The following is a 6,441-nucleotide window of genomic DNA, read 5'->3' as shown; positions in this document are numbered from 1 at the left end:
AGCAGTTGGACGTTATAACGCAGTGAATATGCGTCATAATATTCCGAAACTACGAGTGTGTCATATGATCCCAGATTCTATGACGCAATACCTCTGTGTCATATCTCAATATCAGTGTGCGTCATGAGATCCCGGACATTATGATGCAGCACCTCTTTCGGACGTTGTGACACATGAATGGTTTCGGATCTTTTGAGGCTTTGTTGTTTTCTGATGTTATGACCCACCTTTGTGCGCCCCGTTACAATAGATATTAGTAATTTTATTTTCATTCAAACATTCTACTCTTAAATACGCAATGTTTTCAAACAACATACTGAAAATCATCTAAAAATTATCGCATTAACGTGATATAGCTGTGAGACAATTTTCACAAATTTCTAAAAATAATATTTGCGTCTTTAAGCGTTAAAATGTAACATAGTAAATATGAGCGTTCAACGCATTGGCAAATCAACGCATTGGCAATTTTTAGATCATGTAATTAGATAAGCAGATATGAAGGTATTAAGATTTTAAAGTATAATTGGCCAGAATGTTTGATGGTGCTGAAATCAATAAAAGCAGAATGGACACAGGGAATAAATGGTAAAACTGTTGTATTGTTTTAAGTTGGAAATTTCATCCGAGTAAAAAGGAAATACAATTTTGCTCAAGTAAAACACCGAATATATAACTAAAAGTGATCATGAAAATTAATGTAGTAAGAGGGGGGATACGAATCAGAACTAAACTAGAAAAATGGTGTCGTTGTGCCTCATATTCTGATCTTAATCCATCAACTTCATGTTGGCGGCCCAGACTTCACTCTGTGTGAATCTCTAGGTTTCGCTATCTATCGATGTTCTTCGACAGCTGTGAAACTGCAAGCGACTGTTGGAACGCTTTGTACACGTCCTGTTTGAAGATCTTGGATTGTTCGTCGGATATAGTTTCAACAATCAGATTAGCTTCCATCGAAGCCCTAGTAGTAGTGCCGCTCAATCGCGATGCAGTTGCCGAAATACTAAACCGCACGATTTCCGACACCAGGCCAGATAAACACTCCTTTATATCCGATTCATCGTGATTTTGACTCCGATTTGCTATGCTTGAGAATCTTCAGAATCAAGCGTTTAGTCCTGTCATCCGCTTGTCCTCTTCCTCGTATTCATCCTCCATTATTTTATGCTTTTTTTTCTTTTCCTTTTCAAAAACTATCTTGAAATAGACCAACTGAATTAGTTCATTTGCTGCGTTGACACTTTTCCCTTACGCTGCAGGGCGAGCTATACGATTTTACGTGAGTTTTAGGGTCATCGTTTTCAGGTGAGCAGTCCGCTCGAAGACGAGCTATGTCCGAGTCTATCAGATCTTGTAGGCGACGTCGCTAATCTTTGTTTGAAATAAGTTCGCAAGCAGCTTCGGTTAGCTTCAGTTTCAAACACTTAGCAATTTGGCTGTATTTGCCGTGTGTTTTATCACAAGGGTATGATCTGTTTGTGAATGTTCTAGGTTTAGTAATCCTTTTATTCGAACAGCTCATACTTAGTATCAAATGCATTTCCTTCATCATTGCTAGGATACACAGCACTAGGTGGAACTGCACCAGTCAATTTAGTGCAGCGTTTTTCCCCTTGGTAGCAGCACACTTTAGGCAACTTTCGGCTTAATAAGTGACACACTTGGTCGCAATTCCTTTCACGCAAATCAGATTTTTCGAATAAAGCACAGTAAATGTAAGGAGAGTAACATTCTTGCTTCCAAAATAACGAAAAAATCCTTGTGTTTCCACTATCGACACGTATTATTTGAGTGCCCGGAAAAATGTCAACAGCTTATGAAATTCACTAGTGAACAGTGCCAACACTTTGGCCGGTTTCTGTAGACAAAAATCGTTCACGTCGACAACCAGCCGTTGGATATCTGTTATCATTTGTGAAGATGCTCTGTGTAGTTTCCTTAATCCTGCAAACCGAAGTAGGTTAATATGGCATTACTTATTCAAAGTAAACAGTACCTCACCATCCAGGAAATCCAGTTAACTCACTTAATATCACGAAGGCGCCCATGGATGCAACTAACACAAGACTTGGAACAAATTAACGTTTACTTCTAATAAAATATACCGCGAATAGCCGCGAACAAACTAGCGAACCGCTCAGTGAATAAATGACAGCGAATAATCTGACATGATTACGTGTGTGTATGTGGGGTATGCCACGATGGCATCGGTCTCTTCTCTTTCGTTGAGCAAAGCATCGAGCGTCACCGTACGATTAATTGTTGAGCTCTCTTTGACTCTCGCGCAACACAAATAAGCTTTGTTTATGTTGCGCACTGGTGTCACAGCGCGTCGCTTTACTCTCCCGCAACAAAAAGTCATCAAAATACCGATGAGTTGCTGGTGGATTTAAGAACGTGCCTAGTGTGTACGACGAGAGAGTTGGATTCAGACGGTTACGGTGATCGGTCGTGGTCGAGTAAGCGAGGCGTGCTGTAGAGTGATCGGGCGCGACGGACTGGAGTTACATTACTAAGACAGTTCGATGAAATTCATGAGTTCATGCTGTATTACCTATGATCTACATAACTGTTACGTGAACAGTGCGATGGAGAAAAATCACATATCTTTTCACGTAGCATTGACGTGTGTATTATTTTGAGTGACATCGAAAACAGCTTTTCGGTCGACTCATTTTTGTGGTGGAACCAGAACAACCGGTAATGTATGTCTCCGGAATAAGTTTTACAGAGGCACAGAACATTTCAATACTTTAGGTGATCTGTTTCTAATGTTGACTGACAGTTTTACAGCTAGAGGAAAACGAACCCCCAAATAGTGTGTGTGTGTAAAATGCTTTGTATAAACGGCGATTGCTACGATACAACACATGCGTCGCACATGAAAACTGAGCTTTTTGCACTACCTGCTGTGGTGATAGTGAGTGGCATATCAAATTGAACACGTACGATCCTGTTCGGCGTCAGTTCACATTCGATTGTCATGTCTGTTGCGCGTGTAACTTCTTTCGTGGCGTCGCGTTTGGTGTTCGGTAAAAATTTTGTTCGAGTATCTATTTGCGACGATGAAAATAACCCGGAAATAGTTGAAAAAGAAAATTTTGCCGGTTTCGATTTGTTTTGTGGTGCAAAAGGTGAATAAATCGCGTAGGAAATCTTGTGAAGATTACCGTGCAATTATGTTGGTTCGTCTGGATGTTTTACTCCAACAATTCAATGTGGAACGAAAAGGAATAGTGATGATTCAAATCCTATATAAAAATCTGTGTTAAGGAAAACGTACAAATTCGTCTCAAAACAAGTGGCAATCTTTAGTTTTTGCTCGAGGAAAAAATTGAGCGTGAGATGGAAAATGGAGAAATCTTGAGCGTTTTTTCAAAACGTCATATCTGCAATGAGTTACTCTCTGTTTATACTTTCTCTTTCGATTTTTACGGCGTCACTATAACACTTTTCACTTATTTTACAGTACAGATCGAAAGACGGTGGTTTTAACTAGCATATTATGCAAAGAGCTGAGGGATAAATGTTAAAGTGACCGAATTATTAACAGAAGAGAAAGTAAACAAAGAGAGTAACTCATTGCAGATATGACGTTTTGAAAAAACGCTCAAGAAATCTGGGTTAGTCTGTGCATTATAACAGAAAACTCTCAAAATCTGTGCTTTAAAAGACAAAGCTGTGAAAATCCTTACAATTTTAGAAATCTGTGCAGCATATTGAAAATCTGTGAAACAGATTAATCTGTGCACCTGGCATTCCTGCGCTACGATGCAACACTTACGCCGCATATGAGAATTGAGTGACGAGCCGATCTTTTTGCACTGTCTTTGCTGTAGTGATGGGAGTGATGGTGAGTGGCACATCAAATTGAACACGTATGATCTTGTTCGGCGTCAGTTCACTTTCGATTGTCCGTATCCGTTTCGCATGTAACTTTTTCCGTGGCGTTGCGTTTGGCGTGCGTTCGGTGAAAACGGTGCCCGAGTATCTTTTTGCAACGATCAAAATTTTCTGGAAATAGTTGAAAAAGAAAATTTGGCCGGTTTCGTTGTGTGATGCGGTGGAATAATTGTCAAGATCATGCAATTATGGTGGTTCGATTAGAAGATTTGCTCCAACAGTTCAATATGGAACGAAAAGTAACGGAAGAGCGGTGATGATGGAAGCCTGTTTTCATACCTGATATATTGCAGTACAGGACGGTCAGTTTGCCTAGTTTTTTTTTCAAGCGCGTGATTATTTTTTCGGCGATAGAAATGCTGAGAAAAATAGAAAAAAAAATGTTACTGTTCTGATAGAGCAATTGCAAATGGCTATTCGCATCGCTTATAAGCATTGATTAAAGTTGGTGGAAAGATTGTGCAATCAGTAGTAGTAATTCAATCTAAAGTTTTGATCGAATGTAAAAATAGAAATGGCCCCTTTGATGTGTGTGTGTTGATAGATAAAAAAAAGTGGAAAGTGATAATATTCAACGAAGCTATAATGAAGAAATCACCGCTTCTATATTCCTGTATGAGCAGTATAATGCTATTGGAACAGCAAGCAGTGTAGCCAGTCTTTATATTCTTGTCAACTATTTTATGATAGGTAAGTGTTAACGTTTTGAAATCATATCAAACATTGTACTGTATGATTTTGGTTGGGTTTAATCTTTTTCTTATGATCTTCAACAAAGGAATATATGAAAAATCAAGTCAAAATTAAAAAAAAAACAATTACAGATTGAAGTGTTTTATTAACTTTCTGTTTGACACACTATTTTTACGACACGCTTTTGTTTTTCCGGTTTGTTTTTTTTATTATTCTTCCTGTTCTGACTGACGTCCAAAACAAACTATTCTCACATATTTGTAGTACAACTGATTATAAGTACTGAACATCGTTTGACAACTGGATGTAATTTTTGTTTGTTTTTCGAGTTCATGTTTGTTGTTTTACGTGTACAGTAAGTAACAATATGTGGCACAAACTTAGCGTACACAAAATGCTGACTTCCCTTTCACCTACTCAGTACTGCTCCGCTGATTGATATCCAGTTTTGAAATTGATGACTTTAATAACTGAAAATGTTTTTAATTGAACATTACACGTTCTGAATACTTGTGAGTGTGTGTGTGTTTGGTTTATGTAACTGTATGTTAATGCGTTTAATAAGCGTATTCAATTATGAACTAAGTTTATAATATACTGTAATTGAAACGTATTATATAGATATTGCTACACAAGTTACAATGAGCATTTAAAGTTGTAAAAATCTATTACAGATATTGCGAGAATGATTTCATTTCTTTGCATTGAGGAGAGCATCCGTCTGCTAGAATTAGTAGTTAGAGTTTTCTTTTGTAATGAGGGGAAATGGTTAGACAAGAAAAAGAGAAACAACCTATTTAATTAGTTTACTCTGATACCGAACATTGCAATCGCAATGTTTTTTTTCTTCTTCTCGTTTGTTACATAACGTTCCTCCTTCTGGTAACTTCCAATTTCCGTAACGTAAATATATCTGAGAAACGACTTTGCCCCTATGGTATAGAGAATAAAGATTCTGGTTTTAATACTGTTTTTCATTCGACTCCACTCGACCGGAGCACCGTAAATTATAAATATCACACACCAGCAGTCCACCAAATATGCTGAACCCATTATCATTTCACGTGTTTTTTACGTAGTAGGAAATTATTGTTGGAGCATTGCGAGCTTCTTTTTTGAATTTTTTATGTACACGCGTACGAAATCAAACCAGTTTCATTAGCCTACAATTAAGGATAGCCACAGTTGGATGATTTATCACACGTCTGTGGTCAGAAAACGGAATAGGTAGAAATCAAGGGCAATACGTGTCAAATCCATTATTGTTCACAAACAAGTGAACCTTACCCGTGGTGTTAACTTTCGGCTGTTGATATAAACACGAGTCGAACTCACTTGTCCGTGGTTTTTTGTTTTGTTTAACAGATGAAGAACCAAATTTGAGTACACTTCTATCGAAACGATCTAGTTTACATATAAAACATGATCTACTCTACATTCCATTAAATAATCCGTCTCCTCCTTCCTTTATATGAGTGTAACACTAATAGATAATAATGTTGTATTATGTTTGCTTTATCTTACAAATCAGTCCTGCCTTATCGGAATTTATTCTGTTTTCGGCAAATTGCAGACGAACTTAGGAAATAAACGAAGCCTCGGCTTACGTCATTGAAACGAAAAATCTAGAACGAAACTAGCTTGGAGAACAGTTTGGAAGAGATGGTCTGCTTACGATAAGACTAAAAATTCTGCTACCAGAGATTGTACTACAAATAAATGCATTCTGATTTGTTCACCCTTCCCTAACAATCACACTTTAGAACGATCATACTGTCCCGCCCGCTCGCACTTGTAAGTTTTTCATTTTGTGTGTTGCTTAGCTGACTACCTTTGCTCGAC

Source organism: Topomyia yanbarensis, chromosome 1 (genome assembly GCF_030247195.1).
Source record: "Topomyia yanbarensis strain Yona2022 chromosome 1, ASM3024719v1, whole genome shotgun sequence".
NCBI classification, from domain to species: Eukaryota; Metazoa; Arthropoda; class Insecta; order Diptera; family Culicidae; genus Topomyia; species Topomyia yanbarensis.
Note: the sequence above shows the minus strand (reverse complement) of the source record.